This window comes from Eurosta solidaginis, chromosome 3 (assembly GCF_040869045.1).
Source record: "Eurosta solidaginis isolate ZX-2024a chromosome 3, ASM4086904v1, whole genome shotgun sequence".
Classification (NCBI taxonomy): domain Eukaryota; kingdom Metazoa; phylum Arthropoda; class Insecta; order Diptera; family Tephritidae; genus Eurosta; species Eurosta solidaginis.
In genome coordinates, this window is record NC_090321.1 from 236,883,225 (window position 1) to 236,898,479 (window position 15,255).

The following is a 15,255-nucleotide window of genomic DNA, read 5'->3' on the forward strand; positions in this document are numbered from 1 at the left end:
CTCCATAGTAAACTATTGAGTAGAGGTTTCTATGGTTTCTATTTCATGTTGTTGTTGTTGTTGTAGCAGTGCTTCGCCCCACCTAACAGCCGCGACCGATCACAAATTGTCATCAATATCCTCTAACGGGAGTCCAAGGAAACTTGCTGTTTCAACAGGGGTGGACTATAATGAAAGGGGTGTTAGAGGTGTTGGTTTCACATTACAATTAAAGAGATGGTTGGTGTCATGTTGGGACACATGCAAGCGGGGCATACATTTTGTATGTCGGGGTTGATTCTAGATAGGTAAGAGTTTAATCTGTTACAGTATCCAGAACGAAGTGGGGCAAGAGTGACACGCGTTTCCCTGGGGAGTATGCGTTCCTCTTCCACAAGTTTTGGGTACTTTTCTTTGAGTACTGGATTCACCGGACAATTCCTGACATAAAGGTCCGACGCCTGTTTGTGGAGTTCACCAAGGACCTGCTTGTGTTTTTTTGCTTCATACGGCTGGGTTCTCAGGTGCCGTATTTCCTCAAAATGCTTACGGAGATGACTCCTTAAGCCCCTAGGCGGTGTTGGCTCATCAATCAGATATCTGTTTGGATGCCCAGGTTTCTGGGTATTCAACAGGAACTTTTTGGTTAGCATCTCATTTCTCTTCCTGATGGGGAGTATTCTCGCCTCATTATGTAGACGGTATTCTGGGGGCATAAGAAGACAGCCCGTGGCGATTCTGAGAGCAGTATTTTGGCAAGCCTGTAGCTTCTTCCAGTGGGTAATTTTTAGTCTTGGCGACCATATGGGTGACGCGTAGCACGTAAACGGCTGGCCAATTGCTTTGTATGTAGTAATGAGCGTTTCTTTATCTTTTCCCCAGGTACTGCCAGCAAGGGATTTGAGGATTTTATTACGGCTCTGGATTTTCGGAACAATTGCGGCTGCGTGTTTACCAAAATGTAGATCCTGATGTTTGATCACACAAGATTTTGGGGTGTAGGACAGTCGGTAGCGTAGTGCCATGGACGTGGATGTTCAAAATCGTCAACATTTGGGACGTCCATGTTGTAAATAAGGTCGCGGAAGATTTAGTCGGTGATAATGCCAGGCTTCGCGAGGCGAAAAAACTGGAGAGATCAGGGAGGTAGCCGTTTATTCTTTTGCAGAGCTTATCGATCTGTGGGCCTGGGCCTGTGGCCATTATTGTCCAGTCATCGGCGTATGAAACGATAGTGACTCCTTCTGGTGGTGAAGGTAGCTTAGATATATAGAAATTAAACAAAAGTGGGGATATGACACCACCCTGTGGTACCCCTTGTTTAATTCTTCTTGGTTTTGATGTTTCGTTTGCACCGATGCCTGCCGACCACCCAGATAATTTGCGGTCCACCTTTTAAGACATGGGGGAAGGGTAGACCCTTCCAGGTCTTGCAGTAACGTGCCATGGTTGACCGTATCAAAAGCTTTTGATAGGTCTAGCGCTACGAGTACTGTTCTATGGTGGGGGTTTTGATGTAACCCGCAATTTATCTGGGTGCTGATGGCATTTAGCGCGGTGGTGGTGCTATGGAGTTTTCTGAAGCCATGCTGAAGACAGGCTAGCTGCAAATTTGCTTGGAAGTAGGGGAGCAAAATGGCTTCAAGCGTCTTTGCTACTGGCGATAGGAGAGATATCGGACGATACGACTCTCTTATGTTAGCTGGTTTCCCAGGCTTTAGTAGCAGGACCACCTTGGCCATTTTCCATTTTTCGGGTATGACAAAGGTGAAAAGAGACAGGTTGAAGACATGCGTTAAGTATTTGAAGCCCTATTTCCCTAGGCTTTTAAGCATCGGCATGGCTATGCCGTCTGGGCCCACTGCTTTGGATGATTTAGCGTGACCAATGGCATCTTTAACCTCTCTGGCGGTGATGGTAATTGGTGACGCGCTGAATTTATGTTTATGTGCGTGTCTGTTGGCCCTCCGTCTACCTTTGTCGACCGTAGTATACATTACATATTGAGAGCAGAAAGCGCTCTCGCATTTTTTCGAATCCGACAGCACTTTATCGCCGAAGGCGATGGAAACTTTGTCATTGTGCTTAGACGGATTCGATAGGGACTTTACGGTGGGGTGTACGTGGGGCTTATCGCCCTCTCTTTCTTATTGGGTTTTTTCATATTTCATATTATTTCATATTTTCTTTATTCAGTCAATGATTTACAATAATCTTACAGACTAGATTATCAAAAATGTCTTATATATAAGTAGAAGGTGTTAAAAAATTTACATAATATAGAGAAATAGCAGACCCGGCAGACGTTGTTCTGCCCTAAATTTGGTCTATCTGCATATATTTTATTTATTTATTTAAATATAGTAATCTTTGAAATACAATGTTTCTTACAGACTACATAACGAATTAAATATATTTACAAAATAATTGTTTAAGTTAAAAATTCATTTAATTGTAATTTTAATTTAGATTTTCCAATTGAGAAATCTATATTCAAAGAATTCGAGAACAAATTAAACTCTCGTAAGGATCTGATGAGAGGAGCATAATATGCATAGTTAGTCCACACGCATTCAATAAAAAACAAATCATTACTTCTTAGGTTCCTCTGTGGAACTAAGAAGTTAATTCGTTGTAAAAGAGTCGGAGCATCTACTATGCCTTGAATGATGTCAAACACAAAGCTAAGCGAAAGCAAGATTCTTCTGTTACCCAAAGTCTTCAGGTTAATAAGGAGACAACTAGCACTATAAGACGGAATAGGCTCTTCAAAGTTTAATCCGCGCAGAGCAATTTTATGAAGGTGTTTTGCACCCGTTCTAGCCTCTTTATATGGCAATCGTAAAATGGGCTCCATATTGTAACGAATTCACTTGCAAATCCTTTTATTTGCAACCCTCTGCTAAGTTCGTATCGCTAAACTGTTGAATAAATAACTCCAATATTGAATAATTGAAAAATGGCCTTTATTATAGTGCTTCACAATAACACTTATACTTTGCAACGAATAGCTAGCTTAATAACCAAACTGATTGATAGCTCAAATGAAACTCTACTATTCAAAATAATACTGCTATAGCTCGCTAGATAGCGCTTAATCGAAGCTGCTTGACAGTTTAAATCAAACTGAATTACTTCTTACCCGCCTGCCCCGCTTTTATAGTTTACGCTGCATACTTCTAGGCTCTTCGATTTCCAGAACTTACTAGTTAGTTTCGGCTACAAAATCGCCAGCCACAACTACGTGTACAAATTATTGCCCTCTCTTGTGACAACTCAGATAAGATATATGCATGTGTTTGTGCATTGCCGCTCCGCTGCTCGTATACGTACATATGTGTAGACGCAATTATTTATTCGTTTATGTAGATACATAATGATTGAATTATTGATGTGAATGTTTGTAGTTTACAGTCTCTCGCACATACATAGGCGTATAAGTAAATGCATCTGTGTGTGACATCTTTCGGCTGCCTTATATATGTGTATACATGATTTGATTATTGACGTAAATACTGCTTATCGTGGCCTTAGCATCGCCTTAGTGATGGTATAACTTAGCGATGCTAATTTCCGTGACACTGCCCTCCACCTAAGTCTGATCGTCCCGGTCAGACAAATCTCTCGATCTAAACGTTGCCAGCCTTTCCAAATGGACCACTTTCATTTTAGTTCGTGGTTTACCGATGGTTTGTATGCGGTACACTACATCGTTGATCCGTTTTACAACTTTGTATGGGCCTTCCCAATTACACTCCAATTTCGGGGACAAACCTTTTTTACGTTGCGGGTTGTATAACAGCACCAAATCTCCTTCCTGAAAACCTTCTGAATTAATTGCTTTATCATATCTGGCTTTCATCTTGTCGCTCATAATCTTTGTTCGTTGCCTTATCAGATCATGTATTTCTCTTAGCTCTTCTTCCAAATCACTAGTGGATTTCCTGACATTTCTCTCCGCATTGGCATCTATCTCAAACTTCAAATCAGCTGGCGGTCTAAGGTCATTGCCAAAAATTACTTTTGCAGGGGTTTGGCCCGTTGTCTCATGCACTGCTGATCGGTAAGCCATCAAGAATAATGGTATGCGGGTATCCCATTCTTTATGGTACTTGTCTACTACTTTCCTTAAGTGCTCCTCCAATGTTCTATTGAATCGTTCTACCATACCATCGGATTGAGGATGCAATGCAGTTGTCCGTGTTTTTCGAATGCCCAATGACTTACACATTTCCTGGAACACAGCTGATTCGAAATTCCTGCCTTGGTCAGAATGTAACTCCATTGGTACACCATACCTTGCAACCCAATTGTTTATAAACACTTCTGCTACCGTTTCCGCTTCTTGATTTGGGATTGGGTATACCTCTCGCCATTTGCTGAAATAATCCATAACTACCAGTACATATTTGTTTCCGCCGTTGCTAGTAGGAAATGGGCCGGCGACATCCATAGCGATCCTTTCAAATGGCGCACCTGAGTTATATTGCTTCATCTGGCCATGACTTTGTGTTCTGGGCCCTTTTGCTCTGCTGCAAACCTCGCAGTTCGCAATCCACTCAGTGACCGACTGACGGCAACCAACCCAATAGAATCTCTGTTTAATCTTCTCGAGCGTCTTCGTGATTCCAAGATGACCTCCGCTTGGACCATTATGCAGCTCGCTGAGCACGTCAGGAATCCTCTTTCTGGGAACAACTATCAGTTTATTCTTGTATTTACTATCCTCACTCTCCCATACTCGATGAAGGCAACCGGATATTAATTATAAACTGTTCCACTGTGTCCAATATGACTTCGCAATGGGACTCTCTGCTGACATCTCTTCTCTGTTTGGTCTTTCATTTCGTTCGAGCCCTTGCATAACACGTGACAGATCTGCATCTTCTAGCTGGCACTTTCTTAGCTGTTCCTTGTCCCATTCATCTGCACATGTTATAGTCATTAGCCGGATATCTATAATGTCTTCTTTAGCCTCGGCTTTTTAACAGTGCTTGCATTCCAAACTACATGGTCTTCGTGACATTGCATCAGCATTTCCATGGGTACTACCTTTTCGATGCTCAATGGAAAAGTCATAGCTTTGGAGTCGCTCGATCCACCGTGCCAATTGTCCTTCCGGATTACGGAACTGCAGAAGCCATTTTAAAGCTGCGTGATCTGTCCTGACACGGAATCGCTGGCCGTAGAGGTATTTGTGAAAATGTTTAATGCACTCTACCAACGCCAACAGCTCTCTCCGCGTAACGCAATAGTTCCTCTCTGGTTTTCCAATCGAACGGCTGCAATATGCAACTACCTTCTCCTGTCCATCGACCAGTTGTGATAAAACGCCTCCTATAGCATATCCGCTCGCATCTGTATCTAGAATAAATGTTGCTCCTGGAATCGGATATGCCAACATTGGAGCAGTGCACAAACGCTCTTTCAATGTTTGGAAAGCTACTTCTTGCTCCTTTTTACATTCAAAAGCTTTATTTTTTCTTGTTAGCTCGTGGAGACTATGGGCTACGCTGGCAAAATTTGGTACAAATCGGCGGTAATATGTGCACAGCCCAAGGAAACTTCTCAAGGCAGATTCTGTGGTCTTGGCCAATCCTTTACTGCCTCTATCTTTTCATTCGCTGTACGGATACCTTCTGTCGTTACCTTGTGACCCAAATAATTTACTTCCTTTTTAAACAGCGCACACTTTTTGGGACTTAACTTCAGACCAGCGCCAGCTATTCTCTGGAAAACTTCATCTAAGTTTTTAAGATGTTCATCAAAGTTCTTGCCCAATACGATGATGTCGTCCAGGTACACCAAGCATGTTTTCCAATGTAGTCCTTTCAATACCTGGTGTTCGGCCTGGGTGCGTCTGTAACCGGCAGTGGATAGGCGCACACGGGTCGATCTTGGAGTGGATGGTTCGCTCAAAAGAAATAAATAAAAATACAAGAGGAATTCCTCGTTATAAAATAATATTTTAATTTAGAGTGAAGGGAATATATACAGTGTTGATACAATATTACCTTGGCGCTTTAAGTGACGATGGTGATCCTTGCGATGTGTGCTGGTTGGCGGTCGATCGAGAAAGAGCCCGGTTATCCCGTTGAGGACAACCGCTAAGCCGCGAAAAAGTCCTCTGGTATTAAGGAGGGGAAAAAAGCCACACACACAACAACCCCCACATATACGTGCATGGGTGCTGACAACCCACACACATTCGTGCATGCGTATGAAACGCATGCATGTGCATGCATGCACACAAATGCGGCGTGAGTGTGGGTGGCTGGAAATATTATTAAAACGTTAGGGAGGGGCGCCGTCAATCAGATAAAAGTTAGGCATTGGGCCTAAACATGCCGCCCCCTTGCGGTACGCAACATCACAGTCCGCCAAGGATCACCGACCGTGAAGAAGCGAAAAAAAATAAAAAACTTATAATTAATTATATCTAACTTAACATAATGCCGGCCAGTCCGCCGGCTTGGCGGCACGCAAAATGGTTTGCGCAGTGTGGGAGCTTGGTTGCTGCTGCCTCGGTCATTCACAAATTTTCCCGTTATGGTGTAAGGCGTGAGCCAGGTTTGCCTAGAGCTAGGGATTGCGAAAAGAAGTAAGAAGATATACGTGTTCATATTTCTTGCCGTTTATTACAAATTCATTGGAAATTCTATGCTTGTGAATTTTGTATGAAGAAAATTCAATAAAAAATAACTTATTGTAATGATACAAGCTTTTAAAACGCACACCTCCATTGTGAATTCATACAAGTGGCGAATTTTCGATAAAACGTTCACAATAGTGAACAGCGAGTGAGTATTAATATGTAGTCTGATTTTCTGTATACAAATTTAAAGGAAAAGCTGATTTGAAACAAATGTGCAATTCATAGCACTTCAATTTTATAACGGCGAACACAAGAAAAAGAAACCTTTCCTCCATTCTCTGACCCTTCGCGACAGCCGTTCTCCCTGTCAGCTATGATTTGACACGTAGGTATGGCAAAGGAGGGATAGCAAGATTTTTCACTTGTACGAAATCACAATGCACACCTCTTGCGACTGTGTACAGCAGAAATTCAATAAAAATAAAAAAGTGTAAAAATTCATGGATTTCGGTCGTTACCGAACATTTTCATGTTAGGCCTTGGTTGTGCCCGAGAGTACCCAACCGAAGATGGTACTCTGAGCCAGCAAAGGGCCAAACGTGGTGGGCAGAATCCCTGGTAGCATTATTTCGGCATATACGTCTGTCCCTAGTACGAGGCGGATCGGGACGGATGAATAAAACTGTGGATCCGCCAGACGGAGATGTGCGTACGGGATGCGATGGCGCTGTCGACGCTGGTCGTGGGGGCCATTTGCCGAAAATTGGACACGACCGCCGCATGGGTTGCAATTCGTTTATTTTGGCCGTGTCTTCCTCGTAAGCGTAGTAGGCATCCTGCTTGCCCGCCAATGTTGCTGGCAGGGAGTTGGAGCTCCTGGGCGAGGTCATATGCTATCACGGTGGTGGGGGAGCATCCGTCAATTAAGGCCCGGACGAGGTGTAGCCGCCCCCCAGCTTCTATCTTCACAACCGCGGTGGGTGTGATCGCTACCGTTGGTATCATGGTGGCGGTGGCCGCTGGATGCTGGGCTACGAGCCCTGACCGGAAGGTGGACACGGTTGTGAGCTGCAGCGTGTTGCCTCCGTGGCTGCGATCTTGTGGCTGATGTCGTTGGTGCAGGCGAAGAGGCCGCGCGAATGTCGTCTCCGTTGGGGGTTCCTGGGTTGCCGGCGAAGAGACCGGGTCTCCGCTCGGCCGTTATATGTATGGCGCTGGGCTGTCGCTGTCCCTTGTTGGAGCCGCTTCCTCTCGTGCCGCAGAAGTGGTCGAAATGATTTGGCTGTAGGCGTTATGGTCGGGCGAAGAGACCGCGTCTCCGCTCCGGTTCGGCTGGCATCTCGGTTTCGGGGTGGACGAAGAGGTCCAGTCTCCGTTCCAGCGTCCGACGCATATAACGAGATTGAGTCGTATATCCGCTCTCGGGGTGAATCTAGCTCCTCTTCCACTTGGATGCTCCATGGCTTGGAGCGGGCTTCTCGTAATAGCTGCTCCTCTTCGTCGATCGAGGCGATGTGCAGCATCGTGTGGTGCTTCTCGCCGCACCGTTTGCATCGCCCTTGGCTTGGGCACGCGTTAGAGCGGTGATCAGGCGCCAGACAATTTCCGCAGTAGCTTTCGCGAATGGTTACGTAGAGGCGCTCTTCTGGCCTTTTCGCCCGAAAGGTTGGGCACAAGCGGATAGGGTGTCGCTCAAGACACACTCGGCATTCCGACGAATAACGCGCTGCGTTCGTGGCGGCATTACGTTTTAAAGCGGTAAAACGACCCATTTTCCTGAAAGGAGTGAAATAGGTTTCAATGGGTCGGGTCATTGTCAAAGTGCAGGGGCGAGTGGTCTTTCCTTAATTGTATTGTTGGGGATTTGGGAAATTTTATTAGCGCGCGCATAAGGGGAAACATCTGTCGCTGCGTAAAAAAAAAAAAATTCATATGTGACGCGCATTATGAACATGGCCTCTTTCCCCGCACGTTATGTGCCTGGGTCTTTAGTGCCTTATTTTGTTTATTTCGTGTCACCCGGTAGCGTTTTAGTTGGCCACGGGCACACTAGTGCTGCAGAAGACTAGCATTTACGATTTTCGGTTCGCACATTCTGGTACCGAACCGGGTAGAAAGTGTATAGCGTGGGTTCTTTTGAGTCGCTGTTATTTGTGTTGTTGGTGCTAAAAACCAACAAATTTTCTTCTTGCTGCAAAAAAAATGGTTGGTATAGCAAAATCGTATGCTATATAAAGAGGAAAAATATAGGAAATGTTCGTTTTGGAAGAGGGAAGAGATTTATAAAATGTATAATTTTTTGTTTGTATTGCCCTTCACTTATTTCTTCAACTTTTCCCCAAGTACGCTTGTTGTCCAGTTTTATTGATGGCCTTTAGCAAACGCCACGGTTCCCGAAGGGTATTTGGCTCCGGTACCGATTTTTCCGGAAACGGGTTTTTGGGTACCCGTTTGCATCTTTTTATGCATCCCTAATATAATGTGCATTTAAAACTCGGCATATATGTGTACATACGTTGGTAGAAGTATATGGACAGTCAGTGCATGGACATTATCGCGTTGGTAGAGTGACCAACCGTTTTGACCCATTTTTCATTTTCTACTACTTTTACGACTTCTGCCACCAAAACTTAGATTCTACCAATATTTCGGTATTTTCGCACTGAAAACGTATACTGCGATCTTTTTAAAGTATTGAATTGCCGAGCCCACCCGACTAACATTAGGAGGTAATACTGACCAAATCAGTCAATTTTGAAAAATTTGTGGGCAACTTAAAAACAAGAAGTAAATTTGTTTATGAAATAAATGTAGCAAATGATCACAATAAATAATAATTTTCCGATTAACATGCCGAAATCGGATATTTTTGCGGCAGTATTTTTGGTACATTGGAAAATTGTTGTTGTGATTAGACGTTTTGGTGCATGTTTGTCGGTATTTCACACTCACGATACAGGAAAAAGTGAGTGTCGTATAGGAATAAGCAATGTACATAGGTATATACAAATGTACATGTAATTTTGTCTTGTTTACGAGTTTTAAAGTGTCATTTCCTTGAAATGCGCGTTATTTTGTTTTATAATAAATTATTAAGTGTTTGGGACAAATAAGAACTATAGCTGTTGTTTTCTTGGTAAAAAATCTACCAACTACTACTATTTTCATTTTTTTGTGTCTACCCACATTTTCCTCTTAAAAAGTCCGCGTACTGGTAGATATTTACTAGCAGCAGAGACAAAAAAGTTGTGCACATTCCTACACACCCGTGTATAGAATGTGAATTCCTCTGAATTGAAGCAAACGGGACTAATCGAAAGATTTCTTCCGTTGGTTCATTCTTTAACTTTTTACACATGATGGAGTGCAGTTGTGAAATTTCGTAGTGTTAAACAATCATGAGTTTGTATTATTTTAGAGCCAAAGATGGCTCAAAATGAGTTCAATGCATGTCGGAGTTATGTTAATATATTAAGTGATCCCGCAACTAAAGAGGGGATTTGATTCCAAATTTTGTACAACTGGCTCAAGATGATCAGGACTCTGTCTGTTTATTGGCAGTAGAAGCATATGTTAGCATTGCACAGTTGCTGCCGCAAGAAGATGTCGAGCATTTTGCTTTGCCAACATTGCCAATGTGCCGGCGATTCCCCTTGGCGCGTACGATACATGGTTCCAGAGAAATTTGTTGATTTACTAAAAGCTGTTGGTCCGGAGATAACATGTGTGGATTTGGTACCCGCTTTTCAGTATTTGCTGAAGGATGCCGAAGCCGAAGTAATGGCAGCGGTCGCAACAAAGGTAAAAGATTTGTTCGCCACTTTAGATGAATCTAACCAAATGCAAATTATTATGAGCTTAATATTACCATATGTGCGTGAGTTAGTATCTGATTCTATTCCACATGTAAAGTCAGCTTTGGCGTCAGGTATTATGGGATTGAGTCCTATGTTAGGCGCATACAATACTGTCGAACATCTTTTACCCCTATTTCTTATTCAGCTGACGGATGAATGCCCTGAAGTTCGATTAAACATCATTTCAAGTCTTGACTGGGTTAACGACGTCATAGGGATTCAACAACTTTCACAGTCATTATTACCAGCCAATGTTGAACTAGCTGAAGATTCTAAGTGACGAGTGCGTTTAGCAATTATCGAATACATGCCCGCATTGGCAGGTCAATTAGGTCAAGAATTTTTTCATCAAAAGCTGCTCGGCTTATGTATGGGTTGGTTGAATGATCATGTGTATGCTATACGTGAAGCAGCTACTCTAAATGTGAAGAAGCTAGTTGAACAATTTGGTGCCCAATGGGCTGAGCAAGCAATTATTATTATGTGGTTTTGGTTATGTCACGCAATAAAAATTAGTTACACCGTATGACTTGTCTTTTCTGTTTAAATATGTTTGTGGCACAGACATTACCACTAAGTTGCTTTTACCAACAGTTCTTCCATTGGCTACAGATCCCGCTGCGAGTGTACATTTTCATGTTGCCAAAACTTTACAGAAAATTTCGCCGTTCCCTGAAGCTAGTGTCATCGATTCGCAAGTAAGGCCCACTCTTGAGAGACTAAATTCAGATCCAGACGTTGATGTAAAACATTTCGCTTCAGAAGCTATTGCGGGTATAGCAGCAGCGTAATCACTTAAGAATCCAACATCTTCATTTCGACCTTTTTATCATTTTCTAATTTAGCGGAAGTAAAAAATGGCAAGGAATAAAGTTTAAAGCCTCACAAGAGCTAAGTGAACATTTCGAATTGATAAATACAAAATCCTTCATATCCAGCATTTTTAGAACTTGCACTCAACGTATTTATACGGATATTGCAAGATGGTGAGCCTCAGTTCATTTAGGAAAATAGTTCTCAGCATGTACGAAAGCTTATTTTGGACATGATTCATAGATTACCTATAAGTGAAAGTTTACGCCATGTTAAGCCCATAATTTCAGTCATGCTAAAAATTTTAAGAAATGATAACGAGGAAAACGTTTTGGCTAGTTTAAGGATTATAATTGAATTGCATAAACATTTCGGCCGTCATGCAATCCAGAGGTACAGCATTTCCTTTTGTATGCAAAAGAATTTTTAATTTAACTTGGTGGAGAAATTAGAGAAAACTAAAAAGTAAAATGTCGTTGATTTCTGCACGTTTAGCTTCATCTGTGGCGCGTGGTTTACCAAAAAGCAGCTACACAGGTCGCCTGCAAGGCCGCATACCCAGCTGCTGCATTAGCTGCACGTAAACTTCATGTCTCGCCCACTCAACGCAGTGCTGAGATCTCTTCCCTATTGGAGGAACGCATCTCGGGCGTTGCACCTAAAGCGGATTTGGAGGAAACCGGCCGCGTGTTGAACATTGGTGATGGTATTGCTCGCGTCTATGGTTTAAACAATATTCAAGCCGATGAGATGGTGGAATTTTCTTCCGGCTTAAAGGGCATGGCCTTGAATTTGGAACCCGATAACGTCGGTGTTGTGGTGTTTGGTAATGATAAGTTGATCAAGCAAGGTGATATTGTCAAGCGTACCGGCGCTATTGTGGATGTGCCAGTAGGCGATGAAATTCTAGGACGTGTCGTCGATGCTTTGGGTAATGCCATTGATGGTAAGGGACCCATCAACACAAAGGACCGTTTCCGTGTTGGTATTTAGGCCCCTGGTATCATTCCACGTGTATCTGTGCGCGAACCTATGCAGACTGGTATCAAGGCCGTAGATTCCTTGGTGCCAATTGGACGTGGTCAACGTGAATTGATCATCGGTGACAGACAGACTGGTAAAACGGCTTTGGCCATTGACACCATCATCAACCAGAAGCGCTTCAACGATGGGCAAGATGAAAGCAAGAAATTTTACTGTATCTACGTTGCTATTGGTCACAAGCGATCAACTGTCGATCAGATCGTAAAACGTTTAACCGATTCGGGTGCTATGGGATACTCCATCATTGTATCAGCCACTGCCTCTGATGCTGCACCTCTACAGTATTTGGCTCCCTACTCTGGCTGTGCCATGGGTGAATATTTCCCTGACAAGGGCAAGCACGCTTTAATCATCTATGATGGTTTGTCAAAACAGGCTGTTGCCTACCGTCAAATGTCTCTGTTATTGCGTCGTCCACCAGGTCGTGAAGCCTACCCTGGCGATGTGTTTTACTTGCACTCACGTCTATTGGAGCATGCTGCTAAGATGTCGCGCGCTATGGGTGGTGGTTCGTTGACCGCCCTGCCCGTCATTGAGACACAGGCTGGTGATATGTCTGCCTACATTCCAACCAATATCATTTCCATCACTGACGGTCAGATCTTCTTGGAGACCGAGTTGTTCTACAAGGGTATTCGTCCAGCCGTTAACGTTGGTTTGTCTGTATCGCGTGTCGGCTCAGCTGCCCAGACAAAGGCTATGAAACAAGTGGCTGGTTCCATGAAATTGGAATTGGCTCAATATCGTGAGGTAGCTGCTTTCGCTCAATTCGGCTCTGATTTGGATGCTGCTACTCAACAATTGTTGAATCGTGGTGTACGTTTGACTGAATTGTTAAAACAAGGTCAATATGTGCCCATGTCCATTGAAGGTCAGGTTGCTGTCATCTACTGCGGTGTACGCGGTCATTTGGACAAAATGGATCCCGCTAAGATCACCAAGTTCGAGAAAGAATTCTTGCAACACGTTAAGACCAACGAACAAGCACTGCTCGACCAAATTGCGAAAGATGGTCAAATCTCTGAAGCCTCTGACGCCAAACTTAAGGATATTGTCAGCAAATTCTTGTCGACTTTCCAGGGTTAAGTTAATTTTAAAGATACATGGCTAAGTTCTACACTATTCATAGCTAGAAACGAAAAAAAAATTAATAAAGAGATCGCGTCACAACTTACAATAAATTATATATACTATTGACATAAAGATACAAGTAAACAAGAAAATGCAAAGGAAAAAATCGAAATTAAATAATTATAAAAACAGTAAAAACATACCATTCATCTTTCCTTTCTATATAAACATGCAACTCCTAGTATATAAATTTAATTAGACTCAGTTAAAAAAGTGAATGCGTAGAATGTCGTTCGCCTGTAGGGCTCTATAAAGGGTGTAGCAAGCTTCGAAAGCTTAGTGCTAAATATGTGCACATTTGATTCATTTAACGAGAGCGCCCAAAAAAAGTTGGTGTTTTATATGCTGCTCAAATTCAGCGCAAGGCTGTGTTTTAATGCTTGTTTCGATTTTCGACAACTATTGAACAAATATTGTACTAAAAATATTAAATTAGGTAATGCAGTGACTAAACGCGTTATTATGAAACGAAGAAATAATAAATTAAGGTGAGATTAAGTCAAAAAGCTTCCCCAGTGGGGGCTCTATGTACAATTTTATAAAGAAGAAATGCAGCAAAACAAGACATAGTGTTTTTTTTTTTTTGACTTGAATTTTTTTTGTAAATTAAAATTAAAGATAAACGTTAGTATTTACCATATTCCCTTAATCCGATTCACCATTTAGGAGTGCTTGCGGTTTACGAAATGGATTTCGGCCCTAGCTACCATAAAATGATTTTAAGGGTGTTACTATTCTTGAGACGAAATCCCAAGTTCATACCCTTGCCTTTAGACTGCATGTGATATGATGGATTATGATAAGGTTTGTGAGGTAATGTATACCTCCTATCATTCGCTTTCTGTGCAGTGCTAAGGGAGGAATTATGTATAAATATGTAGGTGAATATATATGTATATGCACGTCGGGACCATGCATCTGTTGCACTTAGTTGTTGGGTTCTGTCGGCCTCGCGCCTTGGCCGAGTGCAGATGCATTATGTGGCAGATCAGGGGTCTGCGTTAGGATTGTTGGATGGCCTCGTTTCGGGTGAACGAGTGAAATTTGCGTTGACCATTTTTGAAATTTGTTTAAATTTAGTGGGCCGAATGCCTTGGTTTTCTGTGGCAGATGGGTTCTTCTTCTGCGGTAGGCTTCTGGTGTCACCGCTCGGGGTGAGCGAGTGAATTGGGGTGGATTCGCGATAGAAAGTTCGTTTTGGAACGGAGGGCGAGGAACGGTGGGATGGTTACGAGGAGCTCTTGGCCTTCTCGCAATCCATCTCCGCCGTTGGAAGAAGGATCAGTTTGACCAAAGGTCGTCTGACTTGACCCTTCTCTGTTATGAGGTCAACTACGCGAACTCGGTTATCTTCGCCGGGGTGTACGTTGACGACTCGACCTAACCCCCATTCGTTGGGAGATAAGTTGTCCTCTTTGAGGACAGCGAGGTCTCCCACTTGTATGTTTTGTTTGGGGTGTTTCCACTTCACCCGCTTTTGAAGTTCGGATAAATATTCGGTTTTCCATCGCCGGCAGAAGGTTTGATTGAGGGCCTTGAGCTTCTGCCATCTATTTAGCATGGAGGCAGGGCTTTCGTTCGCATCCGGTTCTGGCGGCGCCAAAAGATGGCTGCCCGTGAGGAAATGCCCTGGGGTTAGTGGCTCCAGGTCCGTTGGGTCATTGGACGACGGGCTGAGAGGTCGTGAATTTAGACATGCCTTGATCCGGCACAAAAGGGTTTGTGGGGGGGGGGGGTATTTGTGGGGAGAAGCGATCTTTTTGAAGTGGCTTTTGAAGCTCTTCACTCCCGCTTCCCACAGGCCGCCCATATGTGGAGCGGCGGCGGGGATAAAAT

General features: G+C 43.2%; 1 protein-coding gene and 1 pseudogene across 16 annotated transcripts in view; one reads left to right on the top strand and one right to left on the bottom strand.

Annotated features, from left to right (window-relative positions):
• tor (tyrosine protein kinase receptor torso) overlaps positions 1–15,255 on the bottom strand; it is a 435,792-nt gene that overhangs the window by 177,877 nt on the left and 242,660 nt on the right. The gene's annotated exons all lie outside the window — the stretch shown is intronic.
• On the top strand, positions 11,700–13,419 carry LOC137245257 (ATP synthase subunit alpha, mitochondrial-like; annotated as a pseudogene).